Here is a 20620-nt window from a genome sequence, read left to right on the forward strand (position 1 = left end):
CTTTGTAGTACAATTTCAGAGAGATCCATACACTTATTTAAGGAGACAACCGATGATTTCTGCCATGTTGACAAATTTGTAAAGCAGATTGCTTTTCCTGATTACTGGTTTTCTTTGTATACTACAGTTATTTTGCAAAAATACAAAAAATTGCAAAATTGTCATTTAGATGCAATAACATATATTAGGACAATTTCTGCAATGCAGACAAATTTGGAGATCTTGTCCTGCTGATCATTTTTGCAATGTTTAAGTTTCTTTTTATGTATAATAGTTTTCTTGATAATAAGCAAAACATCAAAAACAACTGGTAAACATGGTCATTTAGGGGCAATAACTCCTATAAGGAGTTGAATGCAAATTTTGATAAAGTAGACTTATTTGTAGATTTTGTATTGCTAATCATATTTGTTGCTGTCTATTACAGTTTTCAAGATAATGAGAAAATTGTTATAAATTGTCATTTCATGGGCAATAAGGCAATACTATAAGGAGTAGTCTGAAAGGACAGTAAGTAGATCTTGACATTAGGAACATTTCTACCCTGACAGATTTTCTTTATCTATAGCTGTTTTTGAATTCTAGAATTTCCTGCACTGGGACAAATCACCAACAGGATAAATGGCATTCATGAAAGACATTTCATTACACAAGAAAGACAGTTTGGTATCAAGACAAATCGCCATCTCATATAAATAAAAGCTACTTTGTTTATATTACACAGTTAATCTTTCATACATAATCAGTAACAATGAAATGTTTGGCCTCACTGGCCTGATACTGATGTAGCTTTCATAGATTAAAATTACAAATTCAGATCACGTTTTGTAAGAAATAAGCAATTATGAGATTAAAGACCAAACAGCCTATTGTTTGTGCTATTAGCTAACGCAACTTGATTATGACAAAAAAAATCTATGATGTTGTTTCCAGCTCTGTAAAAAGCGGCAGATTAGAATGTCCCAATTCGCATATTTCACAGATTTGAATACGATGTATGTGTCAAAATACATTTTGTCAAGAAAACTGGGATTGAGCATCACAAATAGCCAGTGAAAATTAAACAAAAATTAACACAAAAGATACTACACTACCTGTAAAGTTTACATTAAGCGTTCAACTACAAATGTTGGAATATTTTGTACATTGGTAACTTTCAATTGACTTATGCTTAGAATTTGAACTTTTGTGATTTTCATAATAGAGCTTTAAAAGATTAGGCCGATAAAACTAGAGGCTCCAAAGAGCCTGTGTTGCTCAAACTGCATCTTCAACATGGCCACTTTTTAGTAAAAATCATTATTAAAGAGACATAACTCTACCAAGAGTTAACTGACAATTTCAGTCATGTTGACATATTTGTAGAATTTACCCTGCTGATAATTTTTCCTTTTTAAAGTTTCTATTTATCTATTATAGTTTTCAAGATAATAGGCAAATATGCATAAAATGTTAAAATTATCATTTAAGTGCAATAACTCAAATAACAAGTCGACTGAAGACTTCGACTATTATGACTTATTTGTAGATCTTGTCTTGCTGATTATTTGTGCTATTTCAAGTATTTGTTACAGTATTCAAAATAATAGGCAAAAATTGTAAAAATGGGGAAAATCATCATTAAGGTAGCTGGGGTATCTTCCTCCATCTTGGATTTTGAAATAGTAGATAACAATCAGTCTATATCTTTAATGAAATGTGCAAATTTCGAGAGTAGTATGTAATTTATGTGTAAGGCTTTTCATGTAACTATAGAAAATTATGTTTTTTATCATATTTACGGCTGTATTTTACAAAAAAACAGAATATATTTGTTTGATTCATTTTTTTTTACAACTTTGCCACGTAAGGGGAGATAACTCAGATAAAGTAAATTTTATAATAGGATGTGTGATGAATTTACCTATTTTATTATGTAGCAAGAAACGATTCCGGTGACACCATTTTTTCTTTTTCTTATCTGAAAACATATTTTTAGAGCTATCTTCTCATATTTTATCTTACAGTTCTATGGTGTAGTTTTCTTTTTAACACACAAAATTGTGTTTTCCATGCATAATCTATATAAAATCTTACAATTTTGCACAACCTGTAATGTGGAAAAAAGCCCGGTGACCCATACTTTTTATCATATTTTTGAAAAAAGCATGATATAATATACATTTTGACAAATTATGAAAAAATTCTATGGATATTAATGAAGACCCCCAAGGGCAATAATTTCAATAAGGAGTTGACTAACGGTTTCAGTTATGTTGACTTATTTGTAGATCCTGTTGTGCTGATCATTTTTGCATTTCTTTATTCTATCTATCTTTTATAGTTTTTAAGATATTAGGCAATAACGCAAAAAATTAATAAAAAATAGTCATTACAGAGCAAGCTATTTACTCTAATAAGGAGTCGACTGATGATTTTGGTTATATTTGACTTATTTGTAGATTTTGTCTTTGTAATCTTTTTTTGCTTTTAAAGTTTCTGTCTATCTATCATAATTTTTGAGATAATAGGCAAAAATCTTTAACAATGGTAAAATTTGTCATTTAAGGGCAATAGCTCTGGTAAGAAGTCGTCTGACAGTTTTGATATAAATGAACAATTAAGATAGAGTTCAACATTCTAAACATTTTTGTCTTGTCATATTTTCTCTATTTATAGTTACCCTAATAAAAATTTTGGCCAAGTTCCTGTAGTTTCAGAGGAGATTTTTGTAAAACTTAACGGACGACAAAGACGCCGAGTGCTGCGAAAAGCTCACTTGGCCTTTTGACCAGGTGAGCTAAAAAGGGTTCAAGTAGTTTCGATATATACTGACAATTTTTATTTTTACTTATTCCCTGGATTGAGTAGTTTAATTGGTTCCAGTAAAATATTGTCTAATCTAGTAATAAAGTTTAATTTTATATATATGTACTACTAAATTGAAAAAAAAAACCTTTTAAAACAAAAAAGGTTTATTGTATTTTGTTTCCTTCAAAATTGTCTGAAATAAAACAAAATAAATATTTCACTTGCTCTCACTGAAACATAAGGCAAAATTTTAAAGAAAACTCTTCTCTTGAAAACAAATGAGAAAAAAACATGAAAATTGCTCACAACTTTTGAAAGGTCGGTGACATATGGGTCATTTTCAAAAAATGTCGAATTTTCAGTACACCCATGCTAATTTTTTTTTATTTCTAATGGAAAATGCAGTTGTAAGTGTTTAAATGAAAGTTTGTAGGATTTGTGTGTCAGAACATTAATAATAAACACGACTTAGATCAATTTTGATAAGATTATAATACATTTTTAAGTCCGATTTTGGCGTAATTTATGTGCGTACAGTGTCCGAGTAACACATTTCAAATGATTTTTTTCCTTTTTTCTGCTCCCCTTGATATCTGCAAAAGGGACTTTTTTAGAATGTAGATAATAACTCTAATGAAAAATCGTAGCTTCTTTATTATTATATGGGCAATAATTTGGTATTGGGACCGTTTCCGATAACGATAGAAAAGTGATAAAATATTGTATTTTGTTGAGAGAAGTTGTTGCTCCACCATCAAATGCTATTATTTCTATTAAAATATAGGTGCTTTCTAATCTCCCCTAGAGAGAACTTGAAATAAACAAATATTTAAGATTATTCGGCCACTTTTGTATGTCGTTTCTTAGCGTTATTTTCGCTTCCGAAGTGCATAACGCTGCCCGATTTAAAGATAATCGTCGCCTGAAAAATCGTAATTTTTGCTTTCAAATAATAAAGAACATCGATCAAAAAGAATAGTCAGAAGAAATTGCCCAGAACTATAACTGTTTTTGTAGCAGGTGTAAGAAAAGTAGCGTTACTTTGGTTTCCGATTTCGTAACGCAAATTTTAGATGGTGTAGTCTGCTTTATTGTAAATGAATTCTTCATAACAATATGCAAATATGAACTCTCGCGAGATGTTCAAACAGATAAATCAGTGATTATTTACAATCTAGTTTTGTTCTTCGCAATATATAAGTTAGAAAATGACCTTATCGTTATGCGTTACATTTCACACGAAACAGAAGACCAGTTATTTACTTTTTATTTATTAAAATTGTTTTTGTCGTTCGGTCCTTATCATTTCCGGTCATATTCAAAACATGTGGCAAACATGTGATTAAGCGCTTACGGCCGGGTATATGAAATATTAGGTCTAAACATCGTTTTTGTTTCCAACGGGATAGTAGCAAGCACATTCTGTAGACTGTTTTCATATTGTTTAAAAAAGGAAAATACAATTTTCAAAGAGATCGCGACGGGGGTATATCATCTTTCCTAAGTGCATAATGTTACATACTATCTTGAGTGAAAATAAATGCCCAATTACTTGGCAAAATCGATTTCTTATTCGAGGGACGTTACAACACACTTTGTTTGCGGATAACGATGAAAAGGTTCCTTGGAGAATTCATTCAACATTACGTCTTTTATCATTCTGCCGATGCTTGTTGAATTCATTTTGCTTTAGCAGTAAATTGTACTTGATATTTTAGATAAATGAAGATAATTTTAAAAAAAATACATGTTGATATACCGTTACACTTGGAATGTACAGAGTTGGTATCTTTGTCACAATTTATTTTTTTTTAATTTTAATAATATTCAGCAAACACTTTTCAAAAATGCAATAATATTGTCAAAGGAGAAGTAAACTTTGACCATGCATGACTTAAAAGGAAGTACTTTATCGATTTTAGCCCACTAAAGAAGGTTAACATGTGGAAACCATGTAGATGGTGTACAGGTCACAAATATCACATGATGCCTACTATAAGATTTTAGTTCCAAGTTAAAAGTTTTTTACTTTACTGGATTAATAGGAATTTGACATTGGAATTAATTGTACAAAACTGGAATTTCAAAACCAATAATTACATTTTTTTGGCTAAAACATCAAGATACAACGATTATGGTATCCTGTATCAATTAAGAAAATGTGGAAATTTCTGAATAAATTGCACTATTTTTTTTCAAAACAAACACATATTTAGGAGTTTTATAGTAATACTATTACATTTAAGACAGATTTTAACCAGAGATGCAAATCTAAATGCATAAGTATGCCAGTAGTAAATCAATACATGGAAACCGCCAATGTTGTATCCAGTTCATTTGTATGCGTCACAATTTCATAGCTTTTCAAAAGTGTTATTTCCCTTCAGGTAAGTAGTGCCGGTTCACTGCCTGCATGGCCAATATATCAAAACACTTTTCTTTTCAACTTAAAAGTAACATTTTGCTTTGAAAATATGTTCACCTATATCAAATTTGCCATGATAAAACATTGCATGAAATAACATCATGAACATGTCACTTTAATGTTGACATGTAAAATAACATTTTACAGTTGCCCTTGCTGAAAGGAACTAGGGTTCTGTTTAATCTAAGGTCTTGTGACTTTGAAGATCGGACATAATTTGTATTGAATGATAAGAAGTTACAATCAAACTTGTGCCCTTTAGAGAAACGAGCCCAATAACAACTTAACAGAATTTTTTTTAATCAGATTTATATTGGTCACAAATTTTGGAAAGAAATTGAGTGAAATATTCTTTTTGGTATATCAGGGTTTTGGTTATATTTCTGTAATCCATGGTACTTAATTGTAATTTTCCAGCAGTTGTAATGAATGGGTGTGAACAATTATAGGATTTCATTGAATTTCTATACGCCCGCAAAATAATGTTTTGTATATGAAATCTTGTCTATATAAAAAAGAAGATGTGGTATGATTGCCAATTAGACAACTCTCCACAAGAGACCAAATGACACAGAAATATACAGCTGAGCTATAGGTCACCGTACGGCCTTCAACAATGAGCAAAGTCCATACCACATAGTCAGCTATAAAAGGTCCTGAAATCACAAATGTGAAACAATTCAAACTTTTATTGGATATAAGAAGATGTGGTATGAGTGCCAATGAGACAACTCTCCATCCAAGTCAAAATTTATTAAAGTAAACCAATATAGGTCAAAGTACGGTCTTCAACACGGAGCCTTGGCTCACACCGAACAGCAAGCTATAAAGGGCCCCAAAAATTACTAGTATTAAACCATTCAAACGGGAAAACCAACAGTCTAATCTATATAAAAACATGCAATTTTACAAAAAGCAAGGGACAGGGTGGATGTTACAAGATACTACTTATACTGTGGATAAAATGGACATCAAAATCATTAAGGATGGCATATTTTGGTATAAATATTGATTCAATCATAGGGTCTTTGCATCGGAAATAAAGACATTTATTCTAAAACCAGTTGTTGGCATGATACAGGTTATGTTCTTCTCATATATTTTATGATGGTATGATACAAAACCCCTAATGGGAGGGATTGTACTTGATTTTCATATGAAGACCTAATCTTTCAATCAGTTTAATTGAGGTTTGGAGCTGGCATGTCAGTAACTGCTAGTAGTCCTTTGTTCATTTATGTATCATTAAAAATATTGTCATTTTGCTTAGTTTCTTTTATTACCTATTCTGACATTGGACTCGGACTTCTTTTAAACTGAGTTTTACTGTGCGTATTGCTATGTGTTTCTTTTTTCTACGTTGACTTGAGGTATAGGGGGAGGGTTGAGATCTCACAAAACATGTTTAACCCTGCTGCATTTTTGCGCCTGTCCCAAGTCAGGAGCCTCTGGCTTTTGTTAGTCTTGTATGTTTTTTAATTTTAGTTCATTTATATGTTTTGGAGTTTAGTGTGACATCCATTTTCACTGAACTAGCACACAATTTTATTTAGGGGCCAGCTGAGGACCACCTCTGGGTGCGGGATTTTCTCGCTGCATTGAAGACGCATTGGTGGACTTTGGCTGTTGTCTGTTCTTTGGTCGGGTTGTTGTCTCTTTGAAATATTCCCCATTTCCATTCTCAATTTTATTTTATCACTAACATATTGGATGTTCCAAACATTAATATGTTTGTTGGATCACGCTTTTTGTTTTGTGTTCAATAAAATTTAGAAATTTAAAATGTCCTGCATCTTTCCAATTGAATCAAAAGTGAGAGCTGAGAAAGTGCCTCCCAACACCCCCATACATTCAGTTCTGGAACAGCCCTTTATAGAAAAGTACATTATATAAGATAAGTAGCACTAGCTAGATCTCCCAGTTTATACAGTGCTTGAATTTTCTGGTTAGTGACGCATACGCACAAAGTGTAAACAATACAATTGTGTTACAGAGCTAGCTAGCACACTGCATTGGGTTTCTAAGGGTTAGTAGGCACATGTGCTACATATAAAAGTGTATAAGAATTATAACAAAAAGCAAGAGAAAATATATTGGTAGTCAAAATCATTTGGCGCCCAAAAAATAATTTATTTTAGTGACACCCTTGTTTCTATATTCTCATAGTTTTTATTGTCTACTGGAAAAAAATTATCAATAACAGTCCTAAATTTAAAAACCAAAGTTATAAGTAACATTATCAAGAAAAAGTTTACTGTTCAGATTATTTTAAGCTGATTTTCCAATAAAATAAAACTAAAAAAAATGCTTTCGGTTTCTTATGGTTTCCTGTCGCATTTAAAAAAAACCTTAATTTAACATTGAAAATAGATTTTAAATATTAACATGAAGCAAGTAACACTACTAATTGTGTTCATTTATGTCTTTTGAAATAAATTGTGCAAAATAAAGAAAATAAAGTTTTGTTTCCTGTTTGGTTTCCTGTCACGAAAACGGTGAATCACAATGGATTAATTTTTGCTGGAAAAACCCACTTGTTCCATTAATACTATTCTCACACCAACACAACCCACAGAATAAAAGTTAAAGTTTTAGAACTTAAAAAAAAAGATACAAAAAGAAACCAAAGGCCGAATACCAAATTATTGCCCATATGTAACATTTTTTCTACAAACTAAATTCAATCAGCGTACATGAAGTTCATGTCCATCCTGTTACCGCTACTTAAATCAGCCGTTAAATTTTCCCCCCCTATGAATATTGAACTGATCAGTGTTTATTTCAAAAGCGCAAAGTAACCTAAACATTTAACACAGCACATTTCTTGTATAACAGTGTAGAGAAAAGAAATTTCAAGATATTTAGCGAAAAAAAATAGTGGGTACTTTTTTTTCATGTCTATGCTGTTACCAACATATTGATTAATTACACCAATATTATACTTGCAAAAAGTGCAATGACGTGTTGGAAACCAAAATCACAACAGAAAAACAATATCACTTCATCATAACGGAGTAGTTATTTCACAACAGCATTCAAAAATGAAGATATTTGTCTATCCTGTTACTATGGTTGCTATGGTTACAGTAACAGGATAGACAATAGTAGACAGAAACGTCTTTAAAAAGTTTATAATAACATATAGTTGCACACATAATGAAATGTTTCGTTGTTTGAACTCATCTAAAGGTTATAACGCCTTAATCTTCGCAATTTAGCATTTGCATGTGCAATACTGCTATCGGTAGACAAAAAGGTAACAGGATAGAACTTAATATAGTGATATATCATTAACGTACGTTCCTGTTACCAATAAAATAAAGAAAAAAGTAAACCAACGTGTGAGGGATTTACTTGATGTTGGGTTTATTTGAAAGAGAGAAAAAATGCTGAACATTATGAATTGCTACCTTAGACTTGGATTACTGGTGGTTATTTTTATAACCTTTGAAAACCAATTTTTATAGGCATTTTTCAGTACAACATGGAAAATTGCCAAATATCTATAATTTCACAGAATGAATATATATAGAAGTTTTTACTCTTGAAAACCATCTTATTGGCTACGAAAAACAAGCTTAAAATTTTATCGAAACCTTTTCTAAATAACCCGAAATTTCTTTTGAACATGGTACAGGAGAGACAAAATATTGCACCACCTATCAAAAAATGTTTCAATATATTCTTGTATGACATTATCAAGATTGCATCTTTTTATATGTTGTTCTATAAGAACTGTTTGTTTTGATTTGCTTGTGACGAGGGATGTTTGCATAAGTAACTTTAAATCAATTTCAAAATTTCAAAATTCGACATTTTTTGAAAATGACCCATATACTTCTTGGGGCTTTATTTGAAAGAGTGCACAAAGCACTTTCCTTCTTAAAATTTTAATGAAGAACTCACTGGTAGATATTTTTTAATTCTGGAAACAATTTTACTTCTTACATATTATTTTTGATGGGAATGAAATAAATCATAATTTTTTAAGATAAAAAAAACCAACCATTTTAAATCTAAAATATTTAATTGATAGATACAAATCTACTGTTTAACATGTAAAAAAAGAATTATGCTTTTAGGTTCAATATTATTGGAATGGAGTATTTGAAATTTAAATAAATAACAACCAAATAATGTTCATATAGGGAAAAACACGAAACTGAGGTTGTTACAGTGATAAAATTTTAAGGAAAAATCCCTGGTAGAACTGAATAGGCTGTTTGGTCTGTAAATTTTCTTTAGCTATTCACAATTTAATTTTATAAATGCAGTAAAATATCTATGAATTATATATTGTTTCAGGCAATCAAAATACACCTGATCTATAATAAATGGTAATTTACCTTACATAGCATCTTATTTATTCCATCTCATTTTACTGTATAGTTATAAAATATTTTCAGTGACAATGAGATCTTGAAAATAAAATTTTAATATGTTGAAGAGTAATTCATATAATTTATAAAATCCTTTTTTTTCAACCAAATACTGCTGCAATTTATAATGATGACTCAAGAATTAAACATAAGACAACTACCAAGTTAATATTTCCTTTAGTACTCATCAATTGTAACTTTTAAAATGGGAATTAGTTCAAAATAAACAAGTGAAACTGCAAGCTACTGCTCACTGATGATACCCCCAGCCCAAATACTTGACAGTAAATAGGAAGTTGTTGAGTGATGAATCTGAAAACACATCACACAGAATAGCTGACTTATATAAACACTGAAACCAAACTTCAGAAATCCTTGTAATGTAGTTCCTGAGAAAAATGTGACGAAAATTTTCAACTTGGATGTATTGTGTAAAATGATGTAAGTGTTCGGTAAACAGGAAGTTGTTGAGTGATCAATCTGAAAACGCACCACACGGTATAGCTGACTTATATAAACCCTGAAACCAAATTTCAGAAATCCTTGTATTGTAGTTCCTGAGAAAGATGTGACGAAAAAAAATTTCATGGGAAGGATGGACGGACTGATGGACTGACGGATGGATGGATGGACGGACGGATGGATGGACGGACAGACAGAGGTAAAACAGTATACCCCCACTTTTTTAAAGCAGGGATATAATTACGAAAATGTTGGAGCATCAGCTTTTCAGTCCAATTTTACAACATTCTGTCAGTATATATCAAAGTTATTAAACAACCAATAAAAGAGCTGTGGTGTACTTTATGATAGCTGATCAAGACATTCTGTTGTTTAATCATTGTCTTTTTTGTGGTGATAACAGGTTATGTTATATGTCCTGTTTTGTCTATATTGAAATACAATGAGTTGAGGCAGTCTTTGTATTCACCTAATACCGATTCCTTTTTAATTTCTGAAGATAGAAAACCTTTAAATAGAAAATTTCACATGTCAAGTTTACTAGACAAGTTAGGCTTATCTAGCAAATCATACAATTGACATTCTTTTTGAATCTGTGCTGCTACTTCTGCCCATGAAGCCCGTCTTGAAGATCATTTAATTCAAACACTTGGTAGATGGTCTTCAGATTGCTACACAAGATACAGTCATACTTCCCCTAATGTTTTTAAGGATGCTCCAAAACAATTAGTCGAGACAGACTTAAATTCAGCTTAAGGTTTAATTTGTACTGGCAACAAAGGTTCCCCATTTAACTTGGGGGCTACAGCTGCTTTGAACCTGTATTTGGCCGGTTCTATACAAATTCCACACATTAGCTTTTGTATCTTATCCCCCCCCTCCCCAAGTTTTAATTTTTATATTGATATGAAAAGGGGGACAACTCAATTTTAATTTCAAATTGTCAAACAGCTGTTTGTCCCCAGTTTTTCCAAGTTGTAATTAGTTTTGTATATACATTAGTTGTTAGATTAAACATGTTTAGCTAGAAATAAATATTTTCATTTATCTTATTTATTGTTGGTTTACTATATATTCAATCAAGGTTATAGATCCATACATATGAACAAAGAGATGTGGGTATACATTAGTGAGAAAGCAATATGTGAATAGACTACTCTTAATACATTAAAGCAGTATCAGTATAAACTTGGCAACTGGTTTATCAAATACAACAGAACCAGACATTATAAAATCAGAAGGGTTTATTTCAAGGTTTAATTGAGGATTGGTCTACTATTTATACAGGAGATGGAATACTTCAATTGGTTAAGAGATTTTTATGTTTAAGTTTCAAGATGATTGGTTTTCAATACATGTATTCATTTCTGTAATTGCGGTATATTTACAATATAGCCTCATAGGCTTCCTGATAGCCTTAGGCATTTTTTTTGGAACCATCGTTCCAATTGGATTTGTGTGATGTCAAGCCAGGGGTCTATACTTTGCTACTTTTCAGTATGCACATAGGCTCTTGGTTTAGGCATGGAGCAAACATTTAAATTTTTTAGCTGAGTAGATTCCCCAAGGGCCGAATTAGTGATGAATATATTAAACTAGAGGCTCTCAAGAGCCTGTGTCGCTCACCTGATTCTACTTTGGTTTTGCAAATCATGTAAAAATAGACTAAAATCATAACAGATACCCTAATAATGATTGAGGCCAAATTTGGTTAAATATTGGCTCCGTAATTTAATCAAAAGCAGAAGATTTTTTTAAGTTTACAGAAATTACCAATAAATTTATTTAAATTGTAGAAAATGACTTTATAAGGACAATAACTCCAACAAGATGTCAATTGACAATTTTGCTCATGTGGACTTATGTATAGGTCTTCTTTTCTTGATATTTTTGCAGTTTACAGTATATCTCAATCTATAAAGATACATGTATTAAGGTCTTCATCAGCACCTCATAAGGAACATTTATGCCATGTTTGGTTTCATTCCATTCAGTGCTCCTCTAGAAGAAGCATTTGTATGTATTTCCCATAGGGTCTTATGTTAAACTAAGTCCCCTGCTAGTGGCCATCTTGGATGATGGTTCGTCTACAAAGTAAAAACACTTGGTCAGCACCTCATTAGGAACATTCACTCCATGTTTGGTTTCATTCTATTAAGTGGTTCTCTAGAAGAAAACATTTTTTTGTATTTCCCATAGGGTCCTATATGTTTAACTTACTCCCCCTGCTGGCAGCCATCTTGGATGAATAATCAGCTACAAAGTAACAACACTTGGTCAGCACCTCAAAAGAAACATTCATACCATGTTTGGTTTCAATCCATTAAGTGGTTTTCTAGAAGTAGACATTTGTATATATTTCCCATCCTTTGTTAAACTAACTCCCCTGTTGGCAGCCATCTTGGTTGATGGATTTGCTACAAAGTTTCAACACTTGGTCAGCACCTCATAAGGAACATTCATGCTATGTTTGGTTTCATTCCATTCAGTGGTTCTTCAAAAGAAGACTTCTGTATGTATTTCCCATAGGGTCCTTTGTTAAACTAAGTTCCCCGCTGGCAGCCATCTTGGATGATTGATTGGCTACAAAATAACAACACTTGGCCAGCACCTCATTATGAACATTCATTCCATTCAGTGGTTCTTCAAAAGAAGACTTTTGTATGTATTTCACATGGGGTCCTTTGTTAAACTAAGTTCCCCGCTGGCAGCCATCTTAGATGATTGATTGGCTACAAAGTAACAACACTTGGCCAGCACCTCATTATGAACATTCCTGCCATGTTTGGTTTCATTCCATTCAGTGGTTCTCTAAAAGAAAACATTTGTATGTATTACCTATAGGATCCTATGTTAAATTAAGTCCCTGCTGGCGGCCATCTTGGGTGATTGATCACCTTAAAAGTTTCAACACTTGGTCAGCACCTCATAAGGAACATTCATGCCATGTTTTATTTCATTCCATTTAGTGGTTCTCTAAAAGAAGACATTTGTATTTCATAAGGAAATCTAAAACCACTAACAGGAAAGGAGAGACAAGAGTCAAAATTGTTATGGCTAAAATAAAATTTGATAAACGTTAATGATTTCATGAATTAAATAGAAACTTTGAATATCGAAGAACTTAATAAAGTTGGGAAATCCGAATTTGTAAACTTGTACATGAACAACAATGAACGATTACAATGATGAATTTTATGAAAATGCATTACTACACAAACGCCTTTTGGAAGATAACATGCTTGATCCATTGTATAAATCAAATGATATACTGTATCAAAACATTGAACTAGACAAAATACAAAAGGTTACTTTACATTTAAAAGACAAAAAAGCTCCTGGAATAGATGGAATTTATAATGAAGAGCTAAAAAAATTAACCAATTATTAAGCTATTACAAGTGTTATTTCAGTTATGCTTCGACACAGGAAAAATTCCATCGTTATGGAGGAAAGCACTTATTCGACCAATTCCGAAAGGTTCTGCTATTGACCCGACAATTCCATTGAATTACAGAGGAATCATTTTACTATTGGTAATTGCCAAATGTTACAGTTCTATGAACGGTAGAGTGCAACAGTATTTAGAAGATAACAGATTATTTGTTGATGATCAACATTTGCTACCTTTGTGGATCTGCAAAAAGCCTTCGATTTTGTAGAATACAAACTACAATTAAAAAGATGAACACGCCTAGTTTATGCAAAACCAATCTCTAGCTAAGGAGTTAAATAAAAGGTCACATGAATACAGATTCAATCAGGTCGAATTATTCACTTTAATACAAGTGAATAATTCATCAGCAATATTTCTTAGCTTATTTTGACAAAATTGAACCAAACTGGCTGCTAAAAGCGAATTATTTATTTCACTATTTCACTTTCAGTAATGATTAAACAAGAGTGCACACGCTGAAATGTCTCTCCTGTTTTACTGACCATTGATTTTATGTTGAAAGTCTTAAAGATAAAGGTTTTACTACTAGTATCACATAAACTTAACATTTTTAAAGATCCATGACAGTGAGATTAGGGTCAGATAAAAACTGTCACACAGACATGTACACCTTACAATGATTCCATACACCAAATATAGTTGACCCATTGCTTATGGTAATTGAATAACAGACCAAAACACAAAAACTTAACATTGACTAATGAACCATGAAAATGAAGTCAAGGTCAGATGATACTGGCTAGACAGACATGTACACCTTACAATCATTCCATACACAAATTATAGTTGACCTATTGCTATTAGTACTTGAAAAACAGACCAAAACACAAAAACTTAACATTGACCAATGAACCATTAAAATGAGGTCAAGGTCAGATGACACAAGCTAGACAGACGTGTACACCTAATACAATCATTCCATACACCAAATATAGTTGACCTATTGCTTACAGTATTTGAAAAACAGACCAAAACACAAAAAATTAACAATGACCAATGAACCATGAAAATGAGGTCAAGTTCAGATGAAACCTGCCAGTCTGACATGTACCCCTTACATTCCATCCACCACATAAGTTGACCTGCTGCTTGTAGTATCTTTTTAACCTTGATCCATGAATTGAGGTCGAGGTCAGGTTAACCCTGTCTGGCAGAAATGTAGACGTTGCAAGGAACCCATATACCAAATATAGTATAATACGTGGGAAATTCACATGACAAAAAAACTGTAATTTTTGTTCAAGCAGTCACTGAACCATGAAAATGAGGTCAAGGACAATAGGCATATGACATACGGTAACTTCGTAACACAAGGTATCTGCATATGTAAATGCTCTTTTGTTCCGACGTTGGAAAGTTCCGGGCCGAAAGGACTAACTAGCCGAAAAGTTCCAGAGGAACTTATTGACTAGTTACTTTGTTCTTCCTCTGGTTTAAAAGTTCCACCGGAACAAAGTGACTAGTTGAAAAGTTCCAACGGAACATATCAACTAGTCAGAAAGTTCCTTTTTGCCGAATTAGTCAAAACCGGAACTAACGAACTAGCCCAAAAGTTCCAACGGAACTTATCAACCAGTCACAAAGTTCCATTTGAAGAATTGATGCAAAGAACCATGTGAGGAGGGGGGTATTCTTCCCTCTCTTGAGGGTACTATGAATACTAAATTTGCATGATAATGCAACTTATTCCGTTTTATGTGAGCTATGAAATACAACTTAAATTTTGCATATTTGTCCCCAAAGAAACCCCTTTCAGTGCGTTGGGTATTCTTGTAAATTAATGATTTGCTCTTATATATACTGATACTCATTCTTCCCACTCTTTCTACAAAAAGGACGAAATATGGTATATTTGGAACGATGTAACTAGTTGTTCTGTCCCGCCAGAACTATTCAACAAGCTACATTGTTCCCGGCGGGACTTTTCAACTAGCTACTTTTTTCCAGAACTTTTTGACTGCACTCGGAATAAAACAACTAGTTGAAAAGTTCCGCCGGAACAAAGTAACTAACTAAACATAGTGGCTGTTACACATACAAGGTATGAAGCATCCAGGTCTTCTACCTTCTGAAATATAAAGCTTTATATAAATAGTTTACACCGAGGCTGCCGAAAAGTAATACCTATGTCGCGCATACTGTGACTTTCGTCACAGGCCAGACCAAAAAAAAAATCAAATTTTAATTTTTTTTATATCTCATAGCTAATCCTCATTTAACTGATCCTCATGATTATCATTTCAGTTTTTAACATACTACAAAAAGAAAACAGTTCCTCCATTAACTGTGAAGCAATATCCATATAGGGTATATTGTTATGGGTTACTCACTGATGTGGCAATATTCTATTTTTCTTATCTTAGCTGTCATGACCCCCTTTTCTCCACTTTTTTTTATTAGTCACCTTGTTTCTGTAATTTTTGTACCCAATGGGTAATGTTGCATATCTACATTTTGCCATGATATGCTAAAATAAGTGAACCAATCGTAGTCCGGTAAAAAATAAAGACTTGGCGATCGGCCAATAGGGTTTTGTCTTATGAACAATACTTGGAATGACAATAATTGGTAACTACTATTGCGATCCTGTTCACACATATACAAATGCTCAACAAGGAAGTTTAACTTAAACACAACAAGGTTAAAAATAAAACTATTGTGAACATATCGATCTCTCTCTAAAACATTTTTTTGTGATTTTCAACAATTTACTTTGGGGCAAAGTAGCCCACTGTTTTCCATGCTTCTATTGAAATCCCTGAAGAAGAGGGAAACGCCTTGTTGAAATGGACAATGATAGATTTACTAAAATAAATGTGGAATGTGTCCATAGGACACAGATGATGCCCCAGCTTGCATATCATATAAAATTATAAACAGACTAACTGAAGAACGGTTAAAGTGACTCTACCAAAATTTGAACTTGATCTGAGTTTTGTGGTAATAAGTATTGTGTATAAGTTTCATAAATTTTTCCCTTTGTAAAGGGACATAACTCTAGAACTGTTAAAGTGACACCACCATAATTCAAACTTGATCTGTATTTTGTGGTAATAAGCATTGTGTATAAGTTTCATAGCATTTGGTTGAGGCAAACTAAAGTTAGAGAACGGAAACCAACTTTGGGACGTACGGACATACGTACAGACGGACAAGGGTAAAACTTAATGCCCCCTCCGCTATGGCGGGGGCATAAAAATATTTCTTTGGAACTATAACAATTCAGGACAGTGGAACTCTCAGATAAAGGACATTTTCACACAAAGTGGACATGGACAGTTGCGATAAAAATGTAAAGGTATGCAATATTGTACCGGTATTGATTTTCATATGATGAAGACATAATCTTTCAATCAGTTTAATTGAGGTCTGGAGCTGGCATGTCAGTTACTGCTAGTAGTCCTTTGTTAATTTATGTATCATTGTCATTTTGCTTAGTTTCTTCTGATACCTATTCTGACATCAGACTCGGACGTCTTTTAAACTGAATTTTACTGTGCGTATTGCTGTGTGTTTGTTTATCCTATTGGCTAGAGGTATAGGGGGAGGGTTGAGATCTCCCAAAACATGTTTAACCCCACCGCATTTTTGCACCTGTCCCAAGTCAGGAGCCTCTGGCCTTAGTGAGTCTTGTATGTTTTTTTTAAATTTTAGTTCATTTATATGTTTCGGAGTTTAGTCTGACGTCCATTTTCAATGAACTAGTACAGATTTTTGTTTAGCGGCCAGCTGAAGTGGGATTTTCTCCCTCTGTTGAAGACCCATTGGTGGCCTTGGGCTGTTTTCTGCTCTTTGGTCGGGTTGTTGTCTCTTCGTCACATTCCCATTTCCATTCTCAATTTTAATATTGTACCGGTATTATTTAATTCGAAACTTATGGAATATTGTGAAAACAATTGGACTGGTAAAATCACTACTCTCCCAAAATTACGATTCAACATAAGTACAATACTGAACTTTATGTCAAAATGAATCTCAAACTAGACAAAGTGATGCCCCCGCACTCCACTCTGAAGTAACTGTATTATAACAAAGTCAAGGTAGGACTTTCTTTGAGATATTATTGTGTCTGGGAGACACAAATGATGCCCCCGCTGATGCAAAGTGTTATTTTAAAATACACAAAGTTGAGCATGGGAGCACATAGGTCTATGGTTCACTGTAGGAGGAGTTATCCGGAAACGCTATGCACCTCTTATGCATTATAAAAAAAAAGATGTGGTATGATTGCCAATGAGACAACTCTCCACAAGAGACCAAATGACACAGAAATTAACAACTATAGGTCACCGTATGGCCTTCAACAATGAGCAAAGCCCATACTGCACATATAAAAATGACAAAGTTCAACTATCTCCCAAAAGAGCCAACCTCAGGGGTGTCACATGCAGCAGATGCAAGTATATATTCTAAAAATGACAAAGTTGAACTATCTCCCAAAAGAGCAAATCTTAACAAAAATCAAAACCCTGACCACATGCACACCTTCAATATATGTACAAACAGCCAGCAAAGTGAACACTTCCTAGCATTCAAACTGTAGGAGGAGTTATCCGGAAACACTATGCACCTCTTATGCAAGTAAATACTCCAAAAAATGACAAAGTTCAACTATCTCCCAAAAGAGCAAATCTAAATAAAAATCAAAACCCTGACCACATGCACACCTTCAATATATGTACAAACAGCCAGCAAAGTGAAAACTTCTTAGCATTCAAACTGTAGGAGGAGTTATCCGGAAACGCTATGCACCTCTTATGCAAGTAAATACTCCAAAAAATGACAAAGATCAACTATCTCCCAAAAGAGAAAATATTAATAAAAATTTGTAAGGGTTCCGCGGATCCCGGTGTCTCGCCTACTTTTGCTGTTAATCGTAGCTCAACAAAAATGAGGAAAAAAATTAATAAAAATATTCCTCTTGATACTATCTTTTGATTGTAAGAAGCTTCTGTCCAAGTTTGGTAAAAATCCAGGATAGTTTATGAATCTAATAAATGTTTTAAAAACTTTAACTGCAAGCTGTATGTAATGTTTACTGGAAGAAAAACTGAGTCCATTTATAAGTAAAATACGAAAAAACAGGTACAAAATTTTAACAGAATTTCCTTCTAGATACTTGCTTTTGATCATAAACAAGCTTTTGTCCAAGTTTGGTACAAATCCAGGATAGTTTAAGTTATTAAAATTTAACCACAGAGTAAATGTAATGAATGTAATGTTTCCTGGCAGAAAAACTAAGTCCATTTATAAGTAAAATACGGAAAAACCAGAATTTTTTTTTTAAAAATTTACTACTGGATACTATCTTATGATCATAAACAAGCTTCTGTCCAAGTTTGGTAGAAATCCAGGTTAGTTTAAGAAAGTGATTAAAATTTCAAAAACTTTAACCACAGAGTGAATATTTGTGGACGCTGCCTCCGCCGACGATGGAATGTAGGATCGCTATGTCTCGCTTTTTCGACAAAAGTCGAAGGCTCAACAAAAATCAAAACCCTGACCACATGCACACCTTCAATATATGAACAAACAGCCAGCAAAGTAAATACTTCCTAGCATTCAAACTGTAGGAGGATTTATCTGGAATAACTATACACCAATAATGGGACGGACAGACAAAAGGACAGACGGACAGGGGTAATAATAATAATAATAATAATAATAAATTCTTTATTTAAAGAGGGTAAACTCAGTTATTTAAGGGGTAAAACAATATGCTCCCCAACTTTCAGTTGCAGAGGCATAAAAACAAGAAAGATCAGTTATGGCACAATTTCGCTGTGGTATACTACCTTTGCACATTGAAACAGGACTATTTAGAAATGAGGCCACTGATGAACGTTTCTGCACCTTATGTGATGGCTTATCAGTTGAAGATGAGAAACATTTTCTACTATAATGATTTTAGAAACTTGCTATTTGAATAAGTGAATACTGACAGGAATTCTATTACTGAAAGAACATTTGTTAATTTGAAGACTTCATCAAAGACAAACCGCCATACATTTGAATTTATTTTTCTGCAAAAGGAAGGAACTTCTTTACAAGCAACAATTTAACATTAAGTTTAAAGTGACATATAGGTACAACAGGCGGGATGTAATTTATAATTAATATTATCGTATTATAAATATGTAATTTTATTTATGATACACTATAACAAATGATCTACTTACTTATTCTTATTCATGACTAACTAATTGGTATATTAATTAAACTTTAAATTATACTCTATATGGTTACTATTTATGCCAACCTCAGGGGTGTCACATGCAGCAGATGACACACACACCCCTCTCCCTTTTTGTATCTGCCTCTGTTAAATGCAGACAGGCATATACAGTTTATAAATTTTCAAAAACCCTTATTCTGCTGAGATATTACTTAAAATCACATAAATATCATTCGTTAAGTTGACTTAATCTTAGATCTTGATTTGCTGATCATTTCTACTGTCAACAGTTTCTCTCCAACTATTAGTTTTCAAGAAACTTCCAAAAAACACAAAAATACAAGAATGTGTCCATAGTACACGGATGCCCCACTCGCACTATCATTTTCTATTTTCAGTGGAATGTGAAATTGGGGTCAAAACCCTTATTTGGCATTAAAATTAGAAAGATCATATCATAGGGAACATGTGTACTAAGTTTCAAGTTGATTGGACTTCAACTTCATCAAAAACTACCTTGACCAAAAACTTTAACCTAAAGCGGGACAGACAGACTAATGGACGGATGAACGAACGAACGAACGAACGAATGGACGCACAGACCGAAAAACATAATGACTCTCTATGATCGTAGGTGGGGCATAAAAAATATTGTCATTTAAGGGAAATAACTCCTATAAGGAGAATCTGATAATTTTAAGGAGAAATGACTGATGGTAGATCATTTTTCCTCATGACAGATTTTCTCATTTCACTGTTATGTTCTATTTATAGCCATGGTGGCCATGTTGGTTGATGGGCAGGAACAAAAAACACAAACTTTATACTTGATACCCATAGGATTATTCAGCTTAGTTTGGTTGCAATTTGTCCACTAAATTCAGAGGAAAAGTTTTTTAACTGACTAGGGCTGGACCAATTTAAAATTGTAG

At 32.9% G+C, this 20620-nt stretch overlaps 1 protein-coding gene and 1 long non-coding RNA gene across 3 annotated transcripts in view; both read right to left on the reverse strand.

Moving 5' to 3' along the window:
- Positions 1-20620, reverse strand: part of LOC127724760 (uncharacterized) — an 865500-nt gene that overhangs the window by 136676 nt on the left and 708204 nt on the right. The window lies entirely within an intron of this gene.
- LOC127724697 (transcriptional enhancer factor TEF-1-like) overlaps positions 1-20620 on the reverse strand; it is a 110422-nt gene that overhangs the window by 18383 nt on the left and 71419 nt on the right. The window lies entirely within an intron of this gene.

Source organism: Mytilus californianus, unplaced genomic scaffold, assembly GCF_021869535.1.
Source record: "Mytilus californianus isolate M0D057914Y unplaced genomic scaffold, xbMytCali1.0.p SCAF_14, whole genome shotgun sequence".
In the NCBI taxonomy this organism is placed as follows: domain Eukaryota; kingdom Metazoa; phylum Mollusca; class Bivalvia; order Mytilida; family Mytilidae; genus Mytilus; species Mytilus californianus.